This window comes from Erpetoichthys calabaricus, chromosome 8 (genome assembly GCF_900747795.2).
Source record: "Erpetoichthys calabaricus chromosome 8, fErpCal1.3, whole genome shotgun sequence".
Lineage (NCBI taxonomy): Eukaryota > Metazoa > Chordata > Cladistia > Polypteriformes > Polypteridae > Erpetoichthys > Erpetoichthys calabaricus.
Window position 1 is genome coordinate 123,337,786 of NC_041401.2, and position 15,171 is coordinate 123,352,956.

A 15,171-nucleotide genomic window follows, 5' to 3' on the forward strand; every position below is an offset into this window, starting at 1 on the left:
GGTTTTAACCATGTGATGCTGGACAAATCATTATCTGCCTTCTCCCAGTATGTGGACTGTAACACCCAGGGAAACAAGACTATTGACTTACTGTATGCAAACGTTAAAGATGCATACGGCGCCACCTCACTGCCTGCGCTTGGGAAAGCAGATCATAACCTGGTTCTGCTTCAGCCTCATGACAAACCAAGAGTGAGGGAGCTACCTACAACCACACACTCATTCAGGAAGTGGTCCCCGGAGGCAGAGCAGGCTCTGAGAGACTGGAACCACAGACTGGGATATCCTGCAGGGATCACATAGTGAGAACATTGAGGAGGTTGTTGACTGCACTACTGACTACATCAACTTCTGTATGGACATTGTAGTTCCAGTAAGAACAGTACGCTGCTATGCTAACAAAAAGCCATGGATTACAAGTGACATCAAAGGCCTTTTGAACCAGAAGAAAAGGGCTTTCAAAGGCGGTGATCAGCATGAGCTCAAGCACGTGCTGAAGGAACTCAGAGTCCAGCTCAGGGCGGCGAAGGAGCAGTACAGGAGAAAGCTGGAGCAGACGTTGCAGAATAACAGCATGAAGGAAGTGTGGGATGGGATGAAGATCATCACTGGATGCAGCTCAAAGTGGGATGCCACCATCGAGAGAGACGTGAAGAGAGCAAACCAAATGAACAACTTCTTTAACAAGTTTGACCACCCTAACCCACTCTCACCTCAGAGTACGGCACCCTCCACCCATCCTTCTGCTGATACCAGCATAGGAGAGACATCCCACCCACAATTACAGCAGCGCAGGTGAGCAGAGAGCTGAGGAGACTTCGTGCCAGCAAAGCAGCGGGTCCAGATGGAGTATCGCCACGACTGCTGAAGGTCTGTGCGCTGGAGCTGGGGAGTCCTCTACAGCGCATCTTCAACCTGAGCCTGGAACAGGGGAGAGTCCCGAGGCTTTGGAAAACATCTTGTATCACCCCAGTCCCAAAGGTATCACATTCTAGTGAGCTGAACGACTTCCGGCCTGTCGCTCTGACGTCACATGTGATGAAGACCATGGAGTGGCTGCTGCTTCACCACCTAAGGCCACAGGTACGCCATGCCCTCAACCCCCTGCAGTTTGCATACCAGGAGAAGGTGGGAGCGGTGGATGCCATCATCTATATGCTACACCGATCACTCTCCCACTTGGACAGAGGCAGTGGTGCTGTAAGAATTATGTTTCTGGACTTCTCTAGCGCCTTCAACACCATCCAACCTCTGCTCCTTAGGGACAAGCTGACAGAGATGGGAGTAGATTCATACCTAGTGGCATGGATCGTGGACTATCTTACAAACAGACCTTAGTATGTGCATCTCAGGAACTTCAGGTCTGACATTGTGGTCAGCAACACAGGAGCGCCGCAGGGGACTGTACTTTCTCCGGTCCTGTTCAGCCTATATACATCGGACTTCCAATACAACTCGGAGTCCTGCCACGTGCAAAAGTTCGCTGACGACACTGCTATCGTGGGCTGCATCAGGAGTGGGCAGGAGGAGGAGTATAGGAACCTCATCAAGGACTTTGTTAAATGGTGCGACTCAAACCACCTACACCTGAACACCAGCAAAACCAAGGAGCTGGTGGTGGATTTTAGGAGGCCCAGGCCCCTCATGGACCCCGTGATCGTCAGAGGTGACTGTGCAGAGGGTGCAGACCTATAAATACAAATACCTGGGAGTGCAGCTGGATGATAAATTGCACTGGACTGCCAATACTGATTCTCTGTGCAAGAGAGGACAGAGCCGGCTATACTTCCTTAGAAGACTGGCATCCTTCAACATCTGCAATAAGATGCTGCAGATGTTCTATCAGACGGTTGTGGTGAGCGCCCTCTTCTACGCGGTGGTGTGCTGGGGAGGCAGCATTAAGAAGAAGGATGCCTCACGCCTGGACAAACTGGTGAGGAAAGCAGGCTCTATTGTAGACATGGAGCTGGACAGTTTGACATCCGTGGCAGAACAACGGGCGCTCAGCAGGCTCCTATCAATTATGGAGAATCCACTGCATCCACTAACCAGTGTCCTCTCCAGACAGAAGAGCAGCTTCAGGGACAGACTGCTGTCACTGTCCTGCTCCACTGACAGACTGAGCAGATCATTCCTCCCCCAAACTATGCGACTCTTCAATTCCACCCGGGAGGGTAAACGTTAACAATATTCAAATTCTGTTAGGTGGATGATGTTGTTCAACTCCCTCTTATCCAATCTGGCCACGATAGCTGTAGCTTTAGTGATCTTCTGTCTATATCAAAGGACACTGAGTTAGATAGTACTAATTCAAGGTAAGTAAAGCTTCCCACCGCTGCAAAAGGGCAGACATCAAAGGAGTTATTTGAAAGGGAGTTCACAGTCTGGGCCATGATGTTGGTCTTTGTTAGGTTGATGGTCAACCCAAACTCTTTAAAAGTATGGAACAGACTGTCCAAAAGTTTTTGCAGATCAGATTCAGTATGTAACATCAATGCAGCATCATCAGCATACAGCATCTAACGGATTAGGTCATTGGCAATTCTTGTTTTAGTATGCAGATGAATGAGTTTGAACAATTTAAAATCAGCGTGGATCCAGAGATAAATGCCCTCAGTGTAGTCTGTACAATCATATTGGAGTGTCATAGACAAGAATATTCCAAATAGGGTAGATTCTAGAATACAATCTTGCCTTATCCCACTGCACACTTGAAAGAGATCTTGCAGAGCATGTTCTCTTCTATGGATGTTATCATGCTAAGCAACCTTGGGTGACAGCTGATCCTCTACATAATCCTGAAAAAGGCCACTTCAGCTGAGCAAGATGAATGCCATTGTAAGATCTACGAATGCAAAAAAAAGTGGCATTTGTTTTTCTTGGCATTTCTCCTGCACCTACTGAAGTGAAAAGATAATGTCCACAGTCGATCTGCTCTCTCTAAATCCAAGCTCTGACTCAGAGTACATTTGGAAAGAAAGACTCTGAAAGTGTGCTAAGTCAAAGCAGGTGAGGACTTTGCCACAGTGCTGAGAAGAAAGATGCCACCATAATTTGTACAGTCACTGAATCCTCCTTTATTCTTTTAAAGGGTAACAGTACTGACATTGTGGATGTCATGTGGAACATAACACTTCTCCCAGCATAGACACAGTAGTGCTGGTTTCTTGCTTTTCCAAATTTCAGGTGATATACCATCTATCTTGGGGGCCTTTCCATAAGTGAGACAGTCAGTGTCTTTACAGACTGCTTACACAAATTGCAATGTGTCTAAATTCTCCATGATAGGAAGATGGAGTAAGGCTTCCAGTGCAACACAGTTGGAACCAGCAGTTCCCCATCTAGCTTGTTTCCATTTACACCTGTGTGTATTCATCATTCAGCATTGGGTTTAATAAGTACTCAAAAGAAAACTGAAGAGAAAGTGAATAACTGAAAATTATTTATCAGTTTTAGGCTTCAGATCACCTGGATGATATCATTAAGTGGTCTGCAATTTAAGAATGACCTGATATTGCATTGTTAAAACACTAACAAGTCATGATATTGAATAAGACCTGTTATTGGCAAGGATTGTTTTTTAATTAAACAACTGGGTTGGAACAAAAACCTGCAGCTAGTGTGGCACTCTAGGAACAATGTTGATCATCATTGGTATATAGCTTTCCAGCTGTTAACTCTGGTCTGTGAAGACACAACCTTCTTTAGACTTTAGAGAAGCAATCTTGATAGGTGTAGGTCCTGCTGCTTTCCTAATGCTTTCTTACATTCCATTTATATCCTCAGTGTCTGCAGCATTTTGAATTAAGTGTCAAATGTTTAGCCAATAGTTGTTGACATAGCGACGAGTGGTCTGCTGTGCAATGCTCCTGGCATCTCTGTGAGCTTCATGTATGATGAAGCATGGAAATGTCTTCAGGGCCAGAAGACCTTCCATCTTGGCTACAGTTAATGATTCCATTTCTACTCATTGTGTCACATACCAGGTTGTTTTGGTTGCTTACTTTTACCAAAGGCAGCAATGGCTGAGTTGTGTATTACACCATGAAGGCATGTTCCCTTGGAATTGGCATTGTCAACATCACCAGTGGAGTTCTCCATCATCTCCTCAAAAGTGACCACAAACTTTTTTATTTTATCAGTATTGTTTTTCTATAGCATATTTTTATTAGACATGTAGCCCAAAGTGCTTTTCAAGAGGTCAAAGAAAAAAATGGCAAGAAAAATAGTAAATTAGAAATAAGAATATGTATAACTAAATTCAATAACAAATATATTAAATAAGAATAAATACATACATGCTTATGTAGCACCCTAGAAGATTATTTGAGTCTTTGTTATAAAAATAAATGCAGTGTTTGGTTCAAATATATTTATCTTACATATATATGAACTGGTCATTTTATAGTAATAACTGAAATAATTTCATGATTTATATTTGCATCAGCTGCAAGGAAACCAATTTACTGTTAAAATGGGGGTACAGTAATCCCTCCTCCATCGCGGGGGTTGCGTTCCAGAGCCACCCGCGAAATAAGAAAATCCGCGAAGTAGAAACCATATGTTTATATGGTTATTTTTATATTGTCATGCTTGGGTCACAGATTTGCGCAGAAACACAGGAGGTTGTAGAGAGACAGGAACGTTATTCAAACACTGCAAACAAACATTTGTCTCTTTTTCAAAAGTTTAAACTGTGCTCCATGACAAGACAGAGATGACAGTTCTGTCTCACAATTAAAAGAATGCAAACATATCTTCCTCTTCAAAGGAGTGCGTGTCAGGAGCACAGAATGTCACATAGATAGAGAAAACAATCTCTAGCAAACAAATCAATAGGGCTGTTTGGCTTTTAAGTATGCGAAGCACCGCGGCACAAAGCTGTTGAAGGCGGCAGCTCACACCCCCTCCGTCAGGAGCAGGGAGAGAGAGAGAGAGAGACAGAGTTTGTTTTTCAGTCAAAAATCAATACGTGCCCTTCGAGCTTTTAAGTATGCGAAGCACTGTGCAGCATGTCGTTTCAGGAAGCAACTGCACAAAAGATAGCAACGTGAAGATAATCTTTCAGCATTTTTAGACGAGCGTCCGTATCGTCTAGGTGTGCGAACAGCCCCCCTGCTCAATCCCCATACGTCAGGATCACAGATAGTCAGCGCAAGAGAGAGAGAAAAGTAAGCAATCTAGCTTCTCAGCCATCTGCCAATAGCGTCCCTTGTATGAAATCAACTGGGCAAACCAACTGAGGAAGCATGTACCAGATATTAAAAGACCCATTGTCCGCAGAAATCCGCGAACCAGCAAAAAATCCGCGATATATATTTAAATATGCTTACATATAAAATCCGCGATGGAGTGAAGCCGCGAAAGGCGAAGCGCGATATAGCGAGGGATCACTGTAAATATTTTTTAGTAGACTATCTGTGCTGCCCATCTAAGACTGGTTGAAATCTAAATAATCAATCAGCGTTAATGGTTGCAGTGCACAGTCCAATGCATATACTTCTGTTATATGCCATTTATTATAGGATTTGTGAAAACATTGTTAATGTTTATGATACGCCATCTATTAGAATGACATAGACATATCAATTGGACAAACGCAGGCAGACACACAGACATTTATCCTTTTATAAAGGTGGATTCATTTCTGTTCCACAAGGCAGTTATGTTTGGTATTCGTTGACTGGTAAGGTAGAAAAGGAAAGCGTGAAAGTCGGGTAGAAAAAAAGAGCAGGAGGGAGAACAGGGAAGATATAGCTTGCCGGCATTGAAATAAGGCGTATATGTTTGGTTTTTTTTTTCTTCTGAGTTCAGTGTGATTGTTAAAGAACAATAAAAATAATAATCTATTATGAAGGAAAAAAACTACAGATGTAGACTTTTCAGTTTGCTGGTGAACCGATTTGCAGATAGATTTGGGATTTGCCTTTGTTGTCATGAAATAACAGGAAACTCGACAAAAAAGTGGTGGTTGTCATGCTGCACTACAGTTTAAATGAGCAGAAGTTAAAGTGCTATTACAAAGAATAGTACATCTTTATTTTCTTGGTCTAGATGCAAAGTTTTGGCATCAAAAGTGTAAGTAAAGTAATGTTTTTGGCAGCTTCCACAGACTTTAAAGACTCAACGTCACTTTATTCTATATATATATATATATATATATATATATATATATATATATATATATATATATATATATATATATATATATATATATAATTGTCATGCACGTGCGAGTAGGAGGACGTTGTATGGACCAAGTGAAGATAATTCCACGCCAGGCCAGGGGGTGGTGGGGTGCACTAAACCTTCTCCCGTTATCTCTGCAGGCCAGGTATGGGAAGACCTGTCTGACTCAACATTGACAGCTTCACTTTCGGTTCTGACGCCTAGGAAGACGTCACTTATGGTTCTGGTGCCTAGGAAAACGTGACTTCCATTCCAGGCGCCTAGGATGACGTCACTTCCGGTTCCTGTGCCTTGACTGACATCAGAAGAAAGTCACTTCCGGTTCCCCATACGTCACTTCCGGTCGGACTACTTTAAACTGCCATCTTTACAAACCCACATCAGTTCATGTTTGGACTCCAACAGAGACACTTCTGTCAAAAACCAAACCCATTGCAGCCAGGGATAATATATGGGTGGCTGCCCCAAACCTTTTTAGGTGCTTCAAGTCTGATCTTTTCACAATATAAAACAACAAAACATCCTGCATCCACAAGATAGCTGCAATGTCTGATTAACAAAGGCAACAAGAACTACGAAGAAAGAGGGACATAAGGGATAGAATATGAGGTTCCTAAATACACAAGAAACAGACAGACTTACCATTGTGTTTTGCTATGCTAGTAATATATATAATGTGATAAATATATTTCTGATTTTTTCTCTCTCTTCTTACTTATGTAAAGAGTTATGATAAAGTGCATTGCAGTTTGTCAAGCTTGTATATATACAGTCATATGAAAAAGTTTGGGAACCCCTCTTAATTCTATGGATTTTTGTTTATCATTGGCTGAGCTTTCAAAGTAGCAATTTCCTTTTAATATATGACATGCCTTATGGAAACAGTAGTATTTCAGCAGTGACATTAAGTTTATTGGATTAACAGAAAATATGCATCATAACAAAATTAGACAGGTGCATAAATTTGGGCACCCCAACAGAGATATTACATCAATACTTAGTTGAGCCTCCTTTTGCAAATATACAGTAACAGCCTCTAGACACTTCCTTTAGCCTTTGATGAGTGTCTGGATTCTGGATGGAGGTATTTTTGACCATTCTTCCATACAAAATCTCTCCAGTTCAGTTAAATTTTAATGGCTGCCTAGCATGGACAGACTGCTTCAAATTATCCCATAGATTTACAATGATATTCAAGTCAGGGGACTGTGATGGCCATTCCAGAACATTGTACTTCTACCTCTGCATGAATGCCTTTGTAGATTTCGAACTGTGTTTTGGGTCAATGTTTTGTTGGAATGTCCAACCCCTGCCTAACTTCAATTTTGTGGCTGATGCTTGAACATTATCCAGAAGAATTTGTTGATATTGGGTTGAATTCATCCGACCCTCAACTTTAACAAGGGCCCCAGTCCCTGAACTAGCCACACAGCCCCACAGCATGATGGAACCTCCACCAAATTTGACAGTGGGTAGCAGGTGTTTTTCTTGGAATGTGGTGTTCTTCTTCCGCCATACAATTTTTGTCTCATCAGTCCAAAGCACTTTGTTCCAAAATGAATCTGGCATGTCTAAATGAGCATTTGCATACAACAAGTGACTCTGTTTGTGGCGTGAGTGCAGAAAGGGCTTCTTTCTCATCACCCTGCAATACAGATGTTCTTTATGCAAATTGCACTGAATTGTAGAACGATGTACAGATACACCATCTGCAGCAAGCTGTTCTTGCAGGTCTTTGGAGGTGATCTGTGGGTTATCTGTAACCATTCTCACAATCCTGCGCATATGCCGCTCCTGTATTTTTCTTGGCCTGCCAGACCTGGGTTTAACATCAACTGTGCCTGTGGCTTTCCATTTCCTGATTACATTCCTTACAGATGAAACTGACACTTTAAACCTCTGAGATAGCTTTTTGTTGTCTTCTCCTAAACCATGATACTGAACAATCTTTGTTTTCAGATCTTTTGAGAGTTCCTTTGAGGATCCCATGCTGTCACTCTTCAGAGGAGAGTCAAAGGGAAGCACAACTTGCAATTGACCACCTTAAATACCTTTTCTCATGATTGGACACACCTGTCTAGGAAGTTCAAGGCTTAACAAGCTAATTCAACCAATTTGGTGTTGCAAGTAATCAGTATTGAGCAGTTACATGCATTAAAATCAGCAAAATTACAAGGGACCCACATTTTTGCACAGCTAGTTTTTCACATTTGATTTAATTTCATACAACTAAATACTGCTTCACTAAAAATCTTTGTTCGTAAAACACCCCAGTACTCAGATGTTCCTAAACATAAAGATAAAGCACTGTTATCTTTTTTGTTGAAAGTAGATTAAATTATTATGCAGGCTGAGAGGGGTTCCCAAACTTTTTCATATGACTGTATATATAGCCCCTTCTGTATATGTTCCAGGGGAGCAGCTACAGTGGGGCAAAAAAGTATTTAGTCAGCCACCAAATGTGCAAGTTCTCCCACTTAAAAAGATGAGAGAGGCCTGTAATTTTTATCATAGGTATACCTCAACTATGAGAGACAAAATTAGAAAAAAAATCCAGAAAATCACATTGTCTGATTTTTAAAGAATTTATTTGCAAATTATGGTGGAAAATAAGTATTTGGTCACTTACAAACAAGCAAGATTTCTGGCTCTCACAGACCTGTAACTTCTTCTGTAAGAGGCTCCTCTGTCCTCCACTCGTTACCTGTATTAATGGCACCTGTTTGAACTCGTTATCAATATAAAAGGCACCTGTCCACAACCTCACACAGTCACACTCCAAACTCCACTATGTCCAAGACCAAAGAGCTGTCAAAGGACACCAGAAACAAAATTGTAGACCTGCACCAGGCTGGAAAGACTGAATCTGCAATAGGTAAGCAGCTTGGTGTGAAGAAATCAACTGTGGGAGCAATTATTAGAAAATGGAAGACATACAAGACCACTGATAATCTCCCTCGATCTGGGGTTCCACACAAGATCTCACCCCGTGGGGTCAAAATGATCACAAGAACGGTGAGCAAAAATCCCAGAACCACACGGGGGGACCTAGTGAATGACCTGCAGAGAACTGGGACCAAAGTAACAAAGGCTACCATTAGTAACACACTACGCCGCCAGGGACTCAAATCCTGCAGTGCCAGACGTGTCCCCCTGCTTAAGCCAGTACATGTGCAGGCCCGTCTGAAGTTTGCTAGAGAGCATTTGGATGATCCAGAAGAGGATTGGGAGAATGTCATATAGTCAGATGAAAAAAACTCTACTCGTCGTGTTTGGAGGAGAAAGAATGCTGAGTTGCATCCAAAGAACACCATACCTACTGTAAAGCATGGGGGTGGAAACATCATGCTTTGGGGCTGTTTTTCTGCAAAGGGACCAGGACGACTGATTCGTGTAAAGGAAAGAATGAATGGGGCCATGTATCGTCAGATTTTGAGTGAAAACCTCCTTCCATCAGCAAGGGCATTGAAGATGAAACGTGGCTAGGTCTTTCAGCATGACAATGATCCCAAACACACCGCCAGGGTAACAAAGGAGTGGCTTCGTAAGAAGCATTTCAAGGTCCTGGAGTGGCCTAGCCAGTCTCCAGATCTCAACCCCATAGAAAATCTTTGGAAGGAGTTGAAAGTCCGTGTTGCCCAGCGACAGCCCCAAAACATTACTGCTCTAGAGGAGATCTGCATGGAGGAATGGGCCAAAATACCAGCAACAGTGTGTGAAAACCTTGTGAAGACTTACAGAAAACGTTTGACCTCTGTCATTGCCAACAAAGGGTATATAACAAAGTATTGAGATGAACTTTTGTTATTGACCAAATACTTTTTTTCCACCATAATTTGCAAATAAATTCTTCAAAAATCAAACAATGTGATTTTCTGGATTTTTTTTTCTCATTTTGTCTCTCATAGTTGAGGTATACCTATGATGAAAATTACAGGCCTCTCTCATCTTTTTAAGTGGGAGAACTTGCACAATTGGTGGCTGACTAAATACTTTTTTGCCCCACTGTATGGACATCTCACTACCTCCCCCGGTACACTTGGTGGCAGCCTCCCTGGCTGACGATGGTGCAAGTTTGCATGTTTTCTCTCTGTGTGGGTGTTTCCTTCAGGTGCTCTAATTTCCTTCCACACTCCAAAGACATACAGTTTATGTGGATTGGGGATGCTAATTTGCCAGTGATGTGTGTGTGCATGCGTATATGTTTGTGCAATCACACAACGACAGTGCGAATGATGCTTGCTGGAACAGGCACCAGCTTTACCATGAAAATGTTCTGGAATAAGCAGGTTGAGAAAAATCAATTGAGGGATAGTGGAATGGATGTGTTAAATTCTGGCATCATGACACAGAAATAATTACAGAACATGAGAGTATTTTTAGGTATAAAACTGTGACATCATCTTACAATATATTTTAGTATATTTAACCTGAGAGTACTTTTACATACTGGCTGGTTAAATGCTCACACAGTATGACTCGTGTTAAGGAAGTTTCCACAGCTGCTCAAATGTTTAAATAGTAACTGTATTCTGTGATTGAAGGTGTGTAATCGGTGATTTAGGATGTTAGATTTTATAAGTGAAATGTAGCTACACTGTATTTATTTATTCGTTTGTTTGTCTGACGATATTGTTATAGGTCTGCAGCCACAGCCTTCTCTAATATTTGGAGGAACCTTTCTTGCTGATTGTGGCTGCCATGATAGGCCTTCTGAAAAACAGTACAGAGAGCCACAGCATGCTGATGCGCATGTTGGGGGAGGGCAAGGACAACCATTTGATCAAGAAAATACGATACGACTAAAACTTTTAGTCAAATAGTTGATTACGTATCTATCTATCTATCTATCTATCTATCTATCTATCTATCTATCTATCTATCTATCTATCTATCTATCTATCTATCTATCTATCTATCTATCTATCTATCTATCTATCTATCTATCTATCTATCTAATCATGACTAACCTAAAGAAAGCCTTAAAACTTACCAAGTACGACTTAAAACTTTTAGTCAAATAGTTGATTACATCAACTAATCATGATTAACCTAAAGAAAGCCTTAAAACTTACCAAATACGACTTAAAACTTTTAGTCAAATAGTTGATTACATCAACTAATCATGACTAACCTAAAGAAAGCCTTAAAACTTACCAAATACATACATTTTATAAGCCAAGCATTTTATTTAGTAATGATCCACATCTTGAGATTACATATGTATTGCAAAACAGTGTATCCGTGTCATGTTAAGAAGGGGAAAAAAGCAAAAAACAAAACATTGCTGTGATATTCAGCCATTTTAGCAAGAAACTGTCTGTGCATTTTACTCTGCCACTCGTCTCCCTCTGTGGTGACCTTTCAGTCTCAGAGGCATGGATTCAACTCGGAAAGTTATCACCAAGCACTATTAATGATATTATTGACATTATCGGGTAATAACGGTGATTTGGGACTTCTATTAATGGAGCTTGCATCACCAGACCTTTTGCCTTTTTCCCCTTTCCTGGGGTGAATATGGGGGCACCACCCCAAGTTGCTCTTGACCGTAAAAGTTTACATGCTGCTGTTGCACCTGCATTTACATCATCAGGGTCATTATCTTCATTATCAGGGTCCTCCTCTTTGGTCTCCCTTTCATATTGCTCATCATAAAAATCATCTCCCTGGTCTTCTCTCACATTCAGCTGTGGATGCGGGTGAAACGGTGTAGGAGGAGATGTAATTGGTGTGGTAGTGGGGGATTAGGCAACGGTGGGTCGTATGGTGATGGGATATCAACTAAATCAGGATAGTCTTTTTTTTATTTTGGCATGTTCACAGTCTCCTTTACTTTGTCTTTGTCCTTTCCCACCTTAGTAGTGGCAGGTTTTTGCATTACCAGGAAATAACTTTTCTCTTTCCTCCATCAATTTCACCTGGCTGGTCAGTCCCTCATTCCTCTTCTGCATTGTTTCCAGTGCCCTATCTTTAATAACTAGCTCCCACCTATCAAACATGTCCATTCTGTATGGACCACTTGAACACTATCCTTGCATATTTCTACATAATATTTTCCTTACTTCTTGTATCTCATTTAAGTCTCCTGAACATTCTACGCGTCACTGGCCATTACTTTGCTGATTCAATTTTTTGCATTCAGTTTTAAAATCTAGTTCAGTCTTTTGCAGTACATAGTTTCGGGGTGATCCTCCCTTCTTCCCCTTTGATGCGCTAAGGTCTTCCAAAAATAATCCTCCCAACAGAGACTCTGGTTGTGCTTGGCTTCCCTTAGATGGACCTTTTGACCCCTTATTACCCATCGTTTGTTCCACTACCCTATCTCAGTACCAATATTGCTTTCTTATATACAGTACTTTTCTTTACAGCATCTTCCCTTTTATTCCTGAGATTTACTCATCAATCTGTTCCAAAGTATGCCCTATATTTTATTGCTTAGTCTTCCAGGTGGCCACCCTTCCTAATGTGTCCCTCCTTCACCACGGTCCACTGATAGAGACCAGTTTAAGTAGCAAACTAACAGTCAAGCAAATATTTGCCGCTGGTTACCACTGATGAAACAGTCAACCTCTCACATGACCTGTTGAGTTTAGGATATGACCAGATGCAGCAAGTGCAACACCACCCACCATCGAATTGGTCCCCTGTTACTCACCGGTTAACCATACCTCCTGTCTGCAATAGCAATTTCTCTCAGCTTCTTCTGTCGAGAGGGGGCCTGAGGCTCATGCCTCCCAGCCCTTTTCTGTGGACGAGCCAGTCCTAACTTTTCACGGAGCTGGTCTCACCAGTCGTAACTACTTCACTAGTCCTGCATGGATCTCTCTCTTGGACTTGGACTCGGAGCCTTCTGCCACCACTTGTCCCTATTCAGGTGTCAGAAAAACTGTGGAAGAATTCACCAAGGAAGACAGGAGCTTCATCAATTAGTCAGTAATCTTTATTAGTAACAGTTGAGTAGCTGTGAGTTCTCTGCTTGCAAGCCAGAGAGAAGCTCCTCTTACAGTTCCCAAACCGCTCCTTATATTGTGAGCTTGTTTACTTCTTAAAGAGTAGTTCCTTTTTTATCTAGCATAAGTCATGTGGTTGTTTTTAACACAAAAACAGAAGTTCTTAGGAAGCAGTTTTGCACTTTAAACACAGAGTTCATTCTTGCTCAACAGCTCAGTATATGACAGACCATATGTTAACCCTTCCAAGACAGTGGAATATGTAATTTGTGTTCCACAACGGGCAACTTACCTGAGGCAGATGAGAGCTCAGATGAAAAATGGAAACACGAATGGGAATGAAATGAGAGGGCTAAAAGAAAGGAAGATGTGCAAGAGCATTTCCTTCCATTTTTGGGTACAGTTTGATATTTAGGCATGGGGTGGTCAGATGAACCATAAAAAGTAATTACGTTTTCTAGAGTCATATTTACATTACATCCCAAGTCAAAAATTGTATGTTGTTCTTAATGCACTGTATAAAGTTACAATATAAAATATAACTTACTATAACACATTTAAAACTTTTAAATTATGAAGATGTACACAGGTATGTTAATGATAAAAAATGACAGAAAACATTGCTATCGCAATCATGGCAAAATAATCACTTTGTCAAGTTAGAAAATGTATACTGTACATCACTTTCAGGTGTTCGGGTGCATTTCTGGATTAGATTAACTGTTTTGAAAGTTGGAGCATTTTTTAATTTACTTCATTAAAGATACATTTTTGTTTATTAAATATTTTGTGACAGGATTCTGTGTGACGTGATAGCAGTTTTCTCAGATCACCTTGATGCTTGAACTGACTACTAAGGATCTGTTTACAGACAGGATTGGCTATTGGACATGTAAAAGTAAACACATTCTTATACAAAATATACTATACAAGTTGAAATAACCTCTGTCAAGCTACACTTAAAATAGTATACTAATCCATAATTGAAGTTATGCATATTGTTTCTGTGTTGTTTTATGAATGCCCAGTGGGGTCTGGGTGGTCTTTTGGAATTGAAACCCCTGCAGATTTTGTTTGTTTCTCCAGCCTAATTTGAGTTTTTTTGTTTGTTTTTTCTGTTCTCTTGGCCATATGACTTTACCTTTTTTGTTACTTATTGTTTAATATTATTGCTTAATCTTAGTTATTTTTCTTTTCATGTAACTTTCTCTTTGTCATCTTGTAAAGCACTTTGAGCTACATTGTTTGTATGAAAATGTGCTATATAAATCTTAAAAATCTTTTGAGAAAAAAAACGTTAGTGGCAATATTTTAATAGTATATCTGGTGTTGTGGCTCAGGGGCTCCCGACAACCCTATCCACTCCACCCATGCTTCCATTATTCTCCTCTACACTCTTTTTTTCCTACAGTTTCATGGTCTATCCAGTATTTGAAGAATTTGCATTAGTTATCTAATTTTTCTTTTTGTTTTATTTATCTGCACCACCATTTTTGTATGTCGGTTTTTACACGCAAGTGCAGCCAATTTGTGGCCCTTTGCTGATAACAACAAAACTCTGTTGCCATCACATAAAGTTGCATCATTTGTCGTCATGTTCTGGAGGGGATTTAAGATGGTGATGCACTGCAGTTGAGTGTTCAAGATTCTGGATATTTAAAAAAAACAAAAAAACTTTGTGAATAAGTTATTTCAAATCCATTTAGGGACATTGGATTTTTTTACATTGTTTTTTATCTTTGATTTTTGCCATTTGTATTGGGCTTTCACAGTTGTTTTTTCTTTATCTTTCCTGGCTTTTGACTTTTGGCTTTGAAGTTTTCTTTAATCTCCTTTTCCAGCATCGTTTGAATTTCTTGTCCTACTATTTCTATCAAAACTGAAGAGGCAGCTTGATAATTTAAAGAGTAGTTAGGAACCAGAACCTATTACTTCACTGGATAGATTTGTGGCTAAAACTACTCATTCAGAAATTGGTGTCTGGTTGTTGAAATTGTAACTGTTTTGTAATAAGTCTGTATTTATGTGT